Source organism: Malaclemys terrapin, chromosome 1 (genome assembly GCF_027887155.1).
Source record: "Malaclemys terrapin pileata isolate rMalTer1 chromosome 1, rMalTer1.hap1, whole genome shotgun sequence".
Taxonomy (NCBI): Eukaryota; Metazoa; Chordata; order Testudines; family Emydidae; genus Malaclemys; species Malaclemys terrapin.
The window spans coordinates 249,981,784-249,997,802 of NC_071505.1; positions in this window are offsets into that span (position 1 = coordinate 249,981,784).

The window sequence follows — 16,019 nt, forward strand, 5'->3', positions numbered from 1 at the left end:
CTGGAACTGGAATGCTCCACAACTTTAATTGCATGGCCACTTGCATTTTAGAGCTCTTGGCACTTGGGTAGATCAGACCATTCAGTTATTCATAATGAAAAGCTCACAGAGACTTTTGCTTTAAAGATATCTGAGTTACAATTAGTAAAATATCAAAAATAAATTTTAAAATATTTTTTATGAACATGAGCTGGCAAGAAGTCAAAATAGGAAACTATAAGGAGATATTTTTATTTAAAAGTCTATTGCATTTCTTAAAATCATCTATTAAGCAAAACTGAGACAAACTTTTAGATGTATTAAAGAAACAAGTACCATGCTGTAGTACTATGGAAATAAGAGCATTTGACTGAATATGTTTTACTCCTGTTAAAAAGATAATGTACTCATATGGTGTGATCTATCTTCCACTGCAGTCAATGACAAACTCCCATTGACTCCACGGGAGCAGGATAAGGCATTATATAACAGAACTTATATGAAGTCATGATACAGTACATACACACTTGCTGAGACTCATTAAGCAAAAACATACATGTTAGCTCAGGAAAATTCCATTAAACTCAGCATACACAAGGGGTTGAGTTTGAAAATACATATATGCACTTGAACTGTTCTTTTATAAAAGGCCCGAGGGAGTTAACAGTCTTTGAAGTTCTGTGAGGGAGTGTAAATGCCTAAAGCTGTAACACTGGCTTTTTATGAAAATTCTAGTTCTCAAGAAGGCCCATGGCTAATAAAAAAGGTAAAAATGTACAGCATATTTCAGGTCAGGCTTGAAAAAGCCCTGGCTGGGATGATTTAGTTGGGGATTGGTCCTGCTTTGAGCAGGGGGTTGGACTAGATGACCTCCTAAGGTCCCTTCCAACCCTGATATTCTATTATTCTTACCCTTTTGAGAAGCCCGCATGATGTCTGAGGAGAAGAATGCCTTGCACAGATCTCTCCCACTCTACAGTTTGGTTCTAACTTACGACATTTTATTGTTCTTATCTTTACAATACAATCTTGTATAATGTATGCTAAATTTTCCTGTCAATTGAAATATAAGAAAAAAAATGACTGATGGAGTCAGAGAGTGAGACAGCCACTTTTCAAATACAAGGAGAATAATAATAAAAAAAGAAACAGAAAACTTGCTTTTCTTGGCTCTAGTGTCTCAGCCTTTTCAGAGTCTTCACTAATCATGTCCTTCACCAGATTATCATCTCTTACTTTTATTTTCCTCTAGGCACATTAATTACCATCTGTTACAGATGTAAATTCAGATTATGACATTAGAGTATGCTTAACAAGTTGCATATACATCAATTGAAATATTTTGTCAAGAATGCTCCTAAAAATAATCTGTATGTAACATTTCAGATCTGCTTCTGGGATTTTAAGGGCTCATCTTGAATAATGTCAGTAGAACCCAGTGGAGAAAGGGAGCCCCTAGGAGAAGCAATCATCCTCCCTTTATGGGAGTTATATCACCATGTAGCTAGAGATACTTGCAAGGGATACAGAACTGGCATGGAGCCTTTTTCTCTCTATGGGTGGCTCTGGCTCCCTGCAGATCCCTGGGAATCTGCCAAGTTTGTAGGTTCCTGATTCCACCAAGGCACATACCCCCGTGATGGAGTGGGAAATCCATAAGGGGATACTTACAGAGATCATTTACCCCTTATTCCCTTCTTTTCCCAGTGGCATGTTGCTAGGTACAGGTGTCTGACTCAATACCATTTGATTACTGTGCTGATGTGCAGAAAAATAAAAAGACTGAATTTAACTTTCAGCACCTCTGACTTGTGCGGGTGATGCCAGGGGATATGCCACTGTCCCAGGCTCATCATATCTAGGTTACTGGTCTGATGTCAAGATGCAGGTTACAATGAGCTCACTGACTTGGCACACCCAGCTGTTGGGTTGATGGCAACGCATGGGCATCAGTGAAGTTACCGGCTCAGTGCTCCTATCTTGCTAGGGTGGTATCAAGGTACAGGTTGTTGTGTGGTCAATCAGAAACTTAGATAATTGTGGGGCCTCTGGCTCAGTATCTCTAGCTCAGTAGTGATGTGAAAGCATATGTCTCTGACAGGTTTTGTGCTCAGCTCATTGTGGCTATGGGTGATCCAACCATTAGAAGAAGAATTGCTAAAATGGCAGTATGTTTATCTGCATAGTCCTGAATGAAAACACACCTACACAGTAAAGCAATGTAATTTAATGTTTACAGTCACATAGAACATTGAGGGAGGTCTACAAATACCATACATAGAGATTAGGTCTCAGAAAAATAGTCAACATTTACAAGCATTTACTCTGGAATCTATATAAAAAACAATACATTAATCTCCTATACTTAGAATAGGAGAATTTCTGTTTCTCAAAAAGTCTCTTCTTTGAGCATTGGTAGATGCTGACTTTTTAGGAGCAAGCACTGTACAATGACAGTGAATAAATAAGAATGGTTCAATCTGTATATGCGCTGTGTTGTTATTGTTTTGGAATGCAAACAGATCTGTGAATTTTTCTTCTAAGTGGAAGAGCTCCATCAATAAAATGTATTTTCCTGTTTAAATGTTATACTTATTAGGGGGAGTATGCTACTGGCAGAGAACCCCTACTTCTTCTAACTCATTTTGTAAAATTGGTATAAAAGGTTTCCTTTTTCCAAAGCACAAACTATTGATTTTGGCATATGTATCTCTAAGACTTCAAACAATCTTTGCCTCTTTTGTGTATATACTTTTTTTTTTTCCAACGGGGAAGATTTCTGAAGATAAAGAAAGGTACTTCAGTGTCTTTAACTGTGAAACTTTATTTTTTGATGCAGTATTTGGAAAATAATGGAGATACTAATTTCAAGTTAATATGTATTATTACCTTTGTCAAGTATCAGGGGGTAGCTGTGTTAGTCTGTATCCACAAAAACAACAAGGAGTCCGGTGGCACCTTAAAGACTAACAGATACATCTGAAGAAGTGAGTTTTTTTACCCATGAAAGCTTATGCCCAAATAAATCTGTTAGTCTTTAAGGTGCCACCGGACTCCTTATTATTACCTTTGTTTTTAATTATTGCCAAGTTCTCTGAAATATTGTAGGCACCTCACAAATGTCCTGCTTCTATTCTAAAGAGCCTATCAATTAAATTTGAGATGATACACCAAGTGAGGTTATAAAATATAAAAAGAGAAGAGATGGGGTATGGAATTACAGGACTACACAATAAGTTTTTCAGTAGTGTAAACTCAATAATGCATAGAGCTACAGCCAATATCATGTATGTATGTATGAATTTGCAGTCCCTGTATCTTTTCTACCCTTTCTATCTTTTCTATCTTTTCCGCCCCTGTCCGGAACGGCCGCCCCAAGCACCTGCTTGAGAAGCTGGTGCCTGGAGCCGGCCCTGATACCTAAATACTCCATTATAGCAGTGCTGGAATCTTCTCAGTTATACTATAACAGCTAACCTTAGTCCTTAACATAGCCAAGTACCCAATGCCCTATTGTAAGTTATACAGACCTGGACACCCCCACATAATATATTGCAGGTAGGTCAAGATTCTGTTGTGGTCTGAAGCAATTTATTTGCTAGCTTATTGATCCACTCCGACAAGTAATTCAGACAAGTCCTTATAAATGTTTTTCTTTTCTCCAATGCAAAGCTGTCATGTACGAAATATTACAGCCAATGACAGTGACACAGTTTGAAGATGATTAGTTCAATTTATGCTGTAAACAGGCAATCAGTTATAGATCCCCAGACAGACAACTACTAACAAAGTTCCATTTGAAATTGGAAGAGAATACTTGGTTAGAGCACATGTCAGAAATTGTATTTACTAGTCTACAGTTACATATAATATAACCATTTGGGTCAGTTGAACATATTTACACACTCCTTTCTAATCTTTACCGATTTTTTGGGTCCTCCTGAGCGTTACACTACAATATAATCCCCTGTAATATAGAAATGCTATTGTAAATTTTCAATTAGGAGGAATATTAAAGAATTCTGTCATTTATCAGGTAACCAAACAAATAAATAAAGGCTGTTACTTGTACTGTTGGTCTTGGATTAGCATTAACATGAAAACATTCTCTTGATTGCAGATCAGTGAAAACTTGCCATGTTTTTAATCAGCCAAACAAAGTAAGTATTGGATTTTCACTCAATTAACTTTGTGTTAGATCAGTGTGACTTTTTAATGCCTGGGTGGCTTAAGAATTATTCTCTTTGGTGACAACTATGGATTTTGTCTGTAATGCTTAAGTCAGTGACTCAGTGTATGGTGTATGCAGACTGAGACACAGTTATTAGTATAAGAGAAACTGCAGTTCTTCAAGTACACATAGCACAGAAGCTCAAACATGGGAACTAAAACTGAAAGATCATTAGAGCCCACTAAAATAAATATTATTTACTCTAAGCTTTTCCAGTTTATTAAGTTTTATTTAGGATAATACATTGAATGTACTAATAGTCTATTATAGCTGTGTAAAACTTGCATGTTTATAATATGTTATAAATAGCACAATAGAGGAATTTTACCATAGAAATTACTAATAGTTGCCCTGATTCTGTTACTCATACTCCTGTTAACTACTACTTTACTACAGATATCATGGAATGGAGCATCAGGCTCTTTGTGTACTAAATTAGTACTTAATGGGTAAAATCCTGGCCACACTGAACTCAGTAGGAGACTTTTATCGAGTTAAACAGGGTTAGGATTTTAACAGGATATATGTATGTAAGGGTGGGATAACTGAGACCAGTGAGATTAGTTAGTTATAGACTACACATGTCACAATAGAGAGAAGAGCCTTATATAGCTTTATAAATACTAACAAACAAAAGTCAATTCTGAAAAATAAGACAAACCAATGGGGTCTCCTATAGAAGATTACCTATTAGGAGGTTTCTTGCATCTTTCTCTAAAGCTTGTATTATTGGCCACAATCAGAGACAAGAGATGGTCCACACTAACACCCCACTTCGAACTAAGATACACAACTTCAGCTACGTGAATAATGTAGCTGAAGTCAAAGTACCTTAGTTCGAACTTACCGCGGGTCCAGACGCGGCAGGCAGGCTCCCCTGTCGACTCCGCGTACTCCTCTCGCAGAGCAGGAGTACCGGCGTCGACGGCGAGCACTTCCGGGATCGATCTGGGATTGATTTATCGTGTCTAGACAAGGTGCGATAAATCAATCCCAGAAGATCGATTGCTTACCGTCGGACCCAGAGGTAAGTATAGACGCACCCTATGAATCAGTAATCATGGCAATTCCTATGTAAACATTTTAAAAACATTTAATAACTTTGTTTCCCTTTGAGGTTTGTAATGCATATTTAATTTTGAGGAGGGGGTTTTGTGGGGGGGGGGGAGAAGGGGAGATAGTTGTTCAAGACAAATTTAATAAAAGAAACATTTATTTTTAGCCAAATAGAAGCCAGTGAGTTACTAAGTGTTGTATTTGAAATGACTGTCCTGCTTCTAAATCCATCTAGGAATTGATTGAATACATAAATAAACAATCAACAGTCACTGAATTGCTCTGAGATTGTGACAGAGTGCTAGCTGTAGCACCCTGATCACTGACCTTACTGCAGACCAGAAAAGGCTGCAGGCTCAACTGTGAGCAATTATACACTTTCTGTTGGGGGGATTATGAACACCTGGGTGGTAACTGCAGCACCAATGATATGATTAGCAGTAATTGGGAGGTTATAATGGGGAGGAACAGGCAGTAGGAGGGAAAGCTGTGCAGAGAAGACAAAGGATGTAGAATTTTTTCCCTGCATTATACATGTGTCATAGTCAGTTTGGTGGAGACCTGAGGAATAAAGTTATATGTGAAGAAAGGGAAAGAGCCTCAGTATATTGTTACTGAGGGACCATGGAAACAGACTAGGCAGCCAGGCACACGGGGTAGCTGAAGAAGCACTGTGACAGAGAGAAACCAAAAAATATTACTGGTTTTGAAGAACCATTTTTATACTGTCACTGAATATTCATTATACATCATTTTCCTTTATGCCCTCTATGTAGGTAACCTGGATCAAAATAAAATGAGATGATGTAAAATAGGATTATTCATCCAATTTGTTGTTGCTGAGATAGCTAACATTTTCTAATGAGTTAAGCAATTAGTTAGTTGCAAAAGTTTCCCAATGATCATCTCAGTGCAGCTTGCCAAATGAGACCATTCAGGCAGTAACCATTAAGAAAAGAATATAGAACCTAAAGCACACCACACAGAAAAAAAAGATTGAATCATTACAAATAAATTATCCCTCTCCTGCCCCCAGGATACCCTCTGAAGACTCTCTGTAACACTGTGAATACTAGCTGACATTTGCAACAACCATTTGCCACTTAGATTTCAGATGAATTACATAAAATGATGGAGCTTCATGCACAACAAGAATTGCATTAGAAGTGTCTTTGTTCCCTTCTGAATTTTCTCTTTGAAGATCTTGAAATCTATGTTGCTTGGCAGCATTTCTGTGTTTTACCTTTGTATTTTGAAACCCATTAAAGTGTTTTTGTAAACTAATTCTAATTTACATTTTAATTTGATGGTTATCATGATTAAAACCAGAATTCATGAATTGCACCTGTGTACCCATTCATAGTGGCATTTAACATTATTTTGGACTGAAAATTCAGCATGGTAATTTTGCAAAATGTGCAAAGTACATCAGTGCTTCATATATTACAGAGTACACCATAGCCACACAAAATAACTCACTCTTTAAATTACCTGACATTATTTATGAAGTTTTGCACAGTGTTGTATATGATTAATTATTTTTCATAAGCATAATAAAATGATCTACAGTACAAACCTGTATATTGTCTCCAATACTTCCAATTTACAAAGCCAGTTATCAAATTAAATTAAATTAAAATGGACAGTTCTACAAAAAAGCCGACCACACACACACACAAATAATAAATCAGTATGATAAGAGCACACAAGTATGCATTTGATTTTTCGGGGAGGGACTATATATTTGCTTTTGTCGTACAGTGTGTACTGTTTGTGTCCTTACCCTGTCAAAATGTACAGCAACTGCTATTTCTACTCTAGGCCAGATAGTCTACTGCCTTGCACCTTTTGTACTATGTACACCAATGCCAAGTATGGGGGGAAATGATACCTTTCTGTTCAGACAGGTGTTAAGCATACTTTGTTCCAGTGTCAATGACTACACAGTTTGCAAGATAGTGGTGAATCGGGCATTTGATATACACTCAAATACATGATACAAAATCAGCAACAATCAACTCTTGTCTTTGCGTATTTCCATCTATGTACGTCTACTGAATCTATTTGTCACTATCCTATCAAAATATAGTTAAACTACACTTGTAAATGAACAGAAATCATGTCTTGGGAATGCTGATGGAGTATGGTTCCATCATACACTGCTTACTTCCTTCTGTAGAAAATTAGTTTTGCTATTTAAATAGGTCCTACTCTAATCAGAACTGGGAGGGTGGTAGAGTAGAGGTTCCATTTTAATCTTTTCTTGTAATCGTTTCCTCTTTTTTATTTACGTCATTGAATATATTTCAAGAGAATTAAAAAAAAACTATAAAAATTTCTAACGTAAGTTGTGGGGTCAAGAATTTTTTCCCCTCATTTGTTAGCAATTTTTTAAAGAAGTTTCACAGTAAGCTGTATTTACCTTGTCTTTCCATGTTTTCTATCACTGTGAATTATGGTAGTTTGGAAGATTTTGATTTCAGGAGGATGTCATACCACTTTATGCTTATGCAAAATGAAAAGAATAAGTGAAGTAGAAGTAACTAAGCTGCATCTTTCACTGGCATCTGAGAAACTGATAAAGGTATATACAACTGGTAGTGATTTTCAAAATGTTGTCTGTGCAGCCAGAGTGGTCTACCAACCCCTGGTTGTCCACAGAATGAAACATTTGGAGAATGATGGGATTAGAAAGGGAGATGATTCTATGGTAGAGGATCTTTCTCTTATGGCTTGGACCAGAGGATGAAAAAAGTTGCAGAACTAACATAGTATTGTGCCCAAAGGTAGTGCTGTGGTATATAATGTGATTTGGGGATCAAATTAGTCATAAGTTCCAACAGGCAAGGTATGCATTGGCCCATTTCTAGAGAAGTCCCCTCTTCCTACTCTCATAGAAGTGGAGAAATTGACTCAGCACATTTAAAAAAAAATCAAGTTTTCTAGGTGCTTTCCAAACATAAAAGAAGACTTGGTCTTCTTTATAACTGCCCTAAGGTGTTTACAGTCTAAAAACTTATGTTCTGCATAACTAAGCACCTTTGGCTCTTTATGCAGGACTAACAATTTTCAAGAACATCACTTTTGCAGAGAGCTGACTAGATCTTTTTTAGGTGGTCTATGTGAACAGTGGGCTTAAGTGCTGTATCTTAAATAAAGTCCATATTGAGCTTATAAAATCTAAACACTGAGGGTAAAATTGTGGTCCTAATGAAGTCAATGGGACTTTTGCCATTGACTTGGATGGAGACAGGATTTCATCATTATTAGTTCTTGCCTCACATGATCAGCAGGGACATGAAGGTGACTTTAAAATGCAGTCACATATGCTATCACAGAAAATGTCTTCTTGAATTAATCTAAAAATCATCAAAGAGTACTCTAATGACGGGGGAGATGATCCACAATTTCAAGTCCAATGCCAGGGATTGGCAACCTTTGGCACACAGACCGCCAGGGTAAGCAGCCTGGTGGGCTGGGCCGGTTTGTTTACCTGCCACATATGCAGGTTCGGCCGATTGTGGCTCCCACTGCGGAAGTGGCAGGTAAACAAACTGGCCCAGCCCACCAGGGTGCTTACCCTGGTGGGCCACATGCCAAAGGTTGCCGATCCCTGTCCTATGCAGTCTTTTACTTTTCTTTATAGCAGCAGTAACAATCTCTGCATCCATTCACCAGCCATGATGTTGGTATAGCGCAGAAGTTTTCAACCTGTGGGCCATGCACCCCTGCAGGTCTGCAGACTATGTCTAAGATTTCCAAAGGGGTCTTCACCTTCATTCTAAATTTTGTAGGGGTCTGCAAATGAAAAAAGGTTGAAAAACCACTGGTATAGAGGCAGCAAAAAGCTAGAGTCAAATCCTGGCCACTATAAAATTCCCATTGACTTCAGTGGGGCCAAGATTTCACCCCTAGACTTTCAGTAGCTATAAACCTTTTCAATTAATCCTGGATTGATCCAGTCCAAATGAGTTATCATATACTCTATTAATTCTTCTTTTTGATGACTACAGCTGACATTTCATCTTCCACGAACTGCTTACAAGTCTTAATAAGCCACTGGCATTGACCAAACTATTCCTACTCTTCTTCCATGGATAGCTCATCTTCTTTTCACAACCTAATTATTTTTCATTGGGAAAGGAAGATCAGTGGGAGCAACTGAGCTTCAACTCCTTTTAATTCTCCTTCAGATCTTCTGTGACTTTGCCTTTCCACTTTCTTTCTCTTAATCTTTACAGGCAGCAGCCCATTTGCTCAATCATTTTGTCCTTGAGAGCTACATAATATTGGAGACCTGCTAACCACATAAAGAAAAAAAAAGAGAAGCAGCCTTGGCTTACAATACTTCTCTTCTTTAGTATTTAGAAGTACAGCTTTTATCACCAAAGTGATTTATATTGGGAGTCTGATATTCATGATTAGTATACCATGAGCTATAATGGAGGGAAAAATCTTCCTTCCAACACGCTAACAAAAACTTTTGCACTGCCCCCTTTTATTAGGGGTGCCTTGAATTCCTTGTAAGCTGTTAATCATTTCTACAATTAACTATATATACAGTGTTTGCCACAAAATCACTACAGCTTTTATCTCTTGCACAGTATATAGTAGTCACAGTATTCTCTATTGGTAAAATAGGAATACTACAGTAACATTAATTAATTCATTACAAATGGTAAAGATTGTAAAGAATGAACCCTGTATGCTCTTAAGGTGAATATGGTTTAAAAAAGTGAGACCACATTAAAATACCAACAGTGTTAAATTGAGTGGATAATAGCAGTCCAAGTAACTATTTCTAGCTGATTTCAGATGACAGGCTTGGTGTGCCTAAGTGGGAATGAAAGAAATAAATTCAGAATAGACTTTAAGAAGTACTTTTTCACCTGAAGAATAATAAATGTGCAGAAGTGCTTAGCACATGTCAAGTTAGAAATGCCAGGATCATTCAAGGAATAATTAGATCCCACTCTGAGAAATAAAATATATAAGTAATGTGCTTTGAGGGACCATGAACTTTTCTGTCTTTCTAATATTTCTCCTGTTTTTGTACATTCCCATCACCATACTATTTTCACATTTGTGATTTAAAGAAGATAAATTAGATGATGGATGGGAGGTGTAATCTTGGAAAAAATGTCCAATCAGTGTGGATCCACCAGAAAACTTCACTGTGGGATGATGCTTCTTGCTTCCTATTGAGGCCAGGAACCTAATTTTTGGGGAGAGAGGAGGGAGAATCAGCTTTACTGTGCAGTTTATTTCTGCTGTTAAAACATATTAAAACAACTTTCTGATGAGTTTAGACCCAAAATTAGGCAAAGGTTTCTAACCAACAGAGGAGTGAAATTCTGGAACAGCTTTCCAAGGGGAAGAGTGGAGGCTAAAAACCTATCTGACTTAAAGACTGAGCTTAATAGGTTTATGGAGGGTATGGTATGATTGGACCGCCTACAATGGCATGTGGCCCATCAGCAACTGTCAGTAGCAAAAATCCCCAACTGCTGGAGACAGGACACTAGTTGGGGAGGGCTCCGAGTTACTACAGAGAATTCTTTCCCAGGTATCTGCCTAGTGAATCTTGCCCATATCCTCAGGGTGTAACTGATTGCCATATTTGGGGTCAAGAAGGAATTTTTCCCCAGGTCAGATTGGCAGAGAACCTGGGGGGTTTTCGTTTTCCTCTGCAGCATGGGGAACAGGTCACTTGCAGGTTTAAACTAGTGTAAATGGTCAATTCCTTGTACTTGAAGTCTTTAAACCATGGTCTGAGGACTTCAGTAACTCAGCCAGAGGTTAGGGGTCTATTACAGCAGTGAGTGGGTGAGATTCTGTGGTCTGCCATGTGCAGGAGGTCAGACTCGATGATCATAATTGTCCATTCTGACTTTAAAGTCTTTGAGCTAATGAGAAAAAAGATGCATTTAATATCCATATCTGGACAGTTTAAGTGTCAAACTGAACTATGTCAGTTTCCCACTATACCTCTGATGCATGTGCATAACTCCTATTGTAACTAATAAAGTCAAGTATACATATTAAAAAGAACTTTTTAGGGTCTAGCATCCTACTGTATATTATCAGACATACTGTAATGCTTCCAAGTAGTTCTTTTTGAACAGCTTTGCTCTGATTTCATATGAGCAAACTCTTTATACTGCCAAATTCTTTTGACACAATTTGTAAATAGCATTACACTATAGCTAGGGTGGTAGGCACAGTTAATGGTACATGAAGCTTTCATTATAATTTTCTATCTGAATTACATTCAACTTTTGAACTACATTGTGGAATTTTCCATTCTTGGGGCCAGCTTCTGATCTCTAGGCATGTCCCTTTAGTACTGCTCCAGCAATTCAAAGGGAATATAGTGCTTTCCTAAGAGGGCAACTGGCGATTCCCCCAGTGTAGGGAGAATCCTGGGGTGATGTGACTTGAGGCTTGTCTCCACTTACCGGGGGGAATTGATATGTGACAATTGATCCACCGGGGGTCAGTTTATCAGTTCTAGTGAAGATGCACTAAATTGACCATCAATCGCTCTCCCATTGACTCCGGTACTCCACCAGAACGAGAAGCATAAGGTAAGTCAACGGGAGACCACAATATGTTGACCAAAGGTATGACGACTCCAGCTGGAGTTGCGTAACTTAGGTCGACTTAGCCCCATAGTTTAGACCTGCCCTTGGTATCCCTGCTTTTTCTCCCTCACTTGTTATAGGGACCATCTGTCGGTGTACCCAAGGAGCAGAGCCACACTGTGATGCACACCAGTGATCCCTGGCAGTGGTAGTGGAGCAGTTCATAAGAGCCCATACTATGCTTCAGACTACAGAGTTTCCAGGGATTTTGTTTTCCACCCCGATTCCAGGATCAAGGAAGTGGGAAGATGTTCCCCCCCACTACCACCACACACACCCCTTCTCTGGGAACAGGGCTGAGGACTATTTGGTCTGACCTGGGTCTCAGGCATTTGGTCTCAAGGCCAATATGGATTTTCTTTGATAGCTTGGAGAAAAGTAGTTCATCCATTTCTGAGCTTGGGGATGGTAAAATAAATTTAAAATATATCCCTTTCCCATTGTAAATTGTTGTGAGGTTGTTTTTTGCAACACTTCTTTGACCAGCACTAAAAATCAGAACAATTTGGTAGAATTTGGAAGGTGGAATTTGTCATGGAAGTAGCCCTCATTGGGAAGACTTTGAGAGAAAGTTCATTTTGATTTGACCAAGAATTCTATGCAGTACAATTGATGCCCAAATAAATCTGTTAGTCTTTAAGGTGCCACCAGACTCCTTGTTGTTTATGCAGTACAGAACATACACAATTGCTTTTCTTTTTCTGTGCCCAGAAAGTTCACACCTCAGAAAGGGTTCACTGCATATATATCTAGAGGCTAATTGGATGTGTTGTGAAAAGTTTAATTACTATGATTGGGCATCTTTAACTACTCAGGAAGGGCAGAGGGTAGAGTTACAGGTGTCATTGATGCTTCCATGACTACTACTTGTGCAATTAGGTCAGATGCTTGGAGTAAACAGAATTGTCTCACTAGCCGAGGGAAGTCACTTTCAAAAAGAAGCTATTAGGGAGACTGTCAATTGACACTGATGAGATGCAAGTGTGCCATTCAGGGAGCTTGTATTCACCATGGAAATCACAGTAACCCTCAGCTTTCATTGGAGCTCACTACTTACACATTTACCCTCAGACTGTGTGATTGCACCTGCAGCTCTATGTAGGGCCTGGACACAATCTGGACCTTTCATATAAATTAATAAATTTTCATTCTTCTGAATCCCAAAGTACTTTATCAATGTTATATGCTATGGTCCTGATCCTGCAGCCACATGCTTAACATCACTTGTGTGAGCAATTTCACAGTTGGACTGCTCATATGACTAAAGATGTGTGTATATATTTTTTTGCATTTGGCAATTTGGGTGTACTTAGACTTGATTAAAAAAAAGAAGCCTGGCTACCAAAGTGCTATCAAGCAGCTACCTACAAAACTACAGATGTGAAGAACAAACACCACATCAGACTTTCATAGAGAAACTCTGACGTACATTTTTTATCCTTATGTTTAAATTACATTCAGGCAATAAGATGATACATTTTCATCCAAAAACTTCTAAAAGTTACAATGGTAATGTTGTTACCCAAGGTTCTTTCAACCCAAAGCTCTTGGTAACTTTTACTCTGTGTGAGGTGGTGTCAGGAAATAAATCAAGGGAGACACGGCCATCTGACCGATAGATGGCTGGCACAAACAGGGCAACACAAGAGTTCTTTCACTTAACACTAAACTTTATTTAGTCTCAAGCACTTACACATGTCCGCAACAGTTTAGTAAAACACTCCGAGCCGTCGATAATTACTGAAGCTGAGTCTGGCTCTTGAGTGGCACAACAGCAGCCTTCTAGTGGCCAAATCTTTAATCTGCTGGTGGGGACCACAAGATGCGTCCAGAGGGAGAGTCCAACTAATTCAAACTTTTCCTCCTAATTTATACATTAGTAATACAATGACATGTCACTTAAAGACAAGTTGTTAAGCAAGCAGTTTCAAATGTCAAGCAAGAGGTTTCCTTCTGGTCATCAATTAGCCATGTGTGGTTCTCCCCCACCCCAGAGTTTGCACACCTTGAGGCTCCTAAAATGCATGTATCAGCAATTTCAAAACAATTCTTATCAGGACAGACGCAGGGCCAAGTTGCCCTTTCTGTGGCACCCATTACCTTACCCCCCCCGCCGCCTTGGTTAAGCTAAGGCTGCTGCATGGCCAATTTACAGCCTGCTGACATAGCTGCTTTTAGCAATAAGCAATAATGGTTTCAGGCACTTTACTGGTTTGAAGATACTACCACTAGGTTTACTTGTTAGGAGGACATGCACATAAAATGTGGGAGACCACAGTTCAAATCCTGTTTCTAGATTAGGGACTTAAAACCAGGTCTCCTATAAGCCAGGTGAGGGCCCTAACCACCAGGCTATTCTGGGGAGAATGGCCTTTAAGATCTCCTTTTTGGAGATTTACACTTTGCATAACATAGTTAATCATTCATTGGAGCAGAGAGAATGATTCTGGAGCCTCCTGGTTAAGGCATACATTGCTAGGGGGAACACCTAAGTTTAAATCACTGCTCCAATTAATATTTATTTATTTATACAAAGTTCAACAGGTGAAATTGACAGAGAACTACCCTGGAATAACTAATAACTTGGTGGTTGGGACTCTCAGCGGAGATATAGAAAATCTGGGTGAAAGTCCCTGTCCTAGAGAAGGTATTTGAATCTAGGTCTTCTATGCCCTAAATGAGAGTCCTAATTACTGGGATATTCAGTATAAAGTAACCAGTAACCCTTCCCCTCCACCCACACATAATTACTTTGTGCATGGTGCCTAAATGTCTCCCTGTGAAAAATCAAAATGTTTGTTTTATTTTGGAAATGTCAAAATAATCTGTTATGCAACTTTAGTGCCCTCATGGCCAAGATGTAACTTTAGCGCCCTTGTGCTGGCACAAGGCGCATGCAGGAATGCAGCTCAGAAAGTCCTTCCACCCCAGGGGCATCTATTTTAAACCTCCCAGAGTGAACACACCAGAAGAGTACAATGAATATAGGAAAGGGAAATGTTTATTTACAGAGGGATGAAAGGAGAAAAACAGGGGGAATGATTAAACAGAGTTGCATTCAACTCAAGGCCCACAGGACTTGTGGTACCATAGTCTGAAAGGGCAGACACTGAACAGTGCATATGCACTCAGAGTTAAGGAGTCCTGGGAATAGTTCCACTCTTGTGGTGAGTCTGGATGTTCCTGGTCATCTTTGGGGCCAGTAAACTTTTCCCAACAAGCCTCTTGGTGCCTTTTCTGCTGCTCTCTAAAAACCCACATAGAGTGGGCATCTCCCCACTCAACTAGCTAACAGCCTCTCTACTTATTCACAATGCAAAGTCACGAGCCCCAGTACTCACGGCCCCATGCAGCTTTGGGCAACAGTGATACTGGATCCAGCTCAGATTTTTTCTTCTTGGGTGATTCCTCCCTGGCACAGTGCTCCTCCTGGCTCCTGTCCCCAGACAGCCATTCGGTCCCTCACAGGCTTCAGGCAGGTTCTTGGCTCCTTCACTGTGTGAGAGCCTGCTTGCTGCAGCCCTTTTGTCTGGAGCTTCAGACATACACATACTGTGGTTCTCCCCTCTCTCCCTGCTCCCACCACCCCAACAGTACTCCCCCCCCCCCCAGGAAAAAGTTTTAAAGGGGCCATGCTCTCTAAACCCCAAATGGGGTTACATTTAAAATTTCTGACAACTTTTGACTGAAACAAGTCACTACTATTAACACAAATTTGAGACATGATTTGGTCAACCCAAGTCTGTTCCTGCCCCCCTCCACTCCCCCAAGTGAAAAATTTTACCCAAGTCTATTTCAGAGCCCTAGTATCATACCCAACCATGTCCTTCCTGAAACCTGACCTCCCTCCTTCAGTTCAACTCACTCATTTTTTTCTGCTGGTACTTACTCGATGGGTGAAAAGCAGGAAGCCAGGGTCAAACCCAGTGTCTGCCACTTTTGCTTGGAGGTAGGGGAGATAAAGGGAATAATGCACAGTATTATAATGAGTTGGGGGTACTGAGGGAATATTATGTATAATTAAGACTCCCTTATTTGTACACCTCAACCCCTCTCTCTGCTAAAGCTCAGGCCAGAGCTCAGACTATTCAGAACTTATTTTTTGTGTA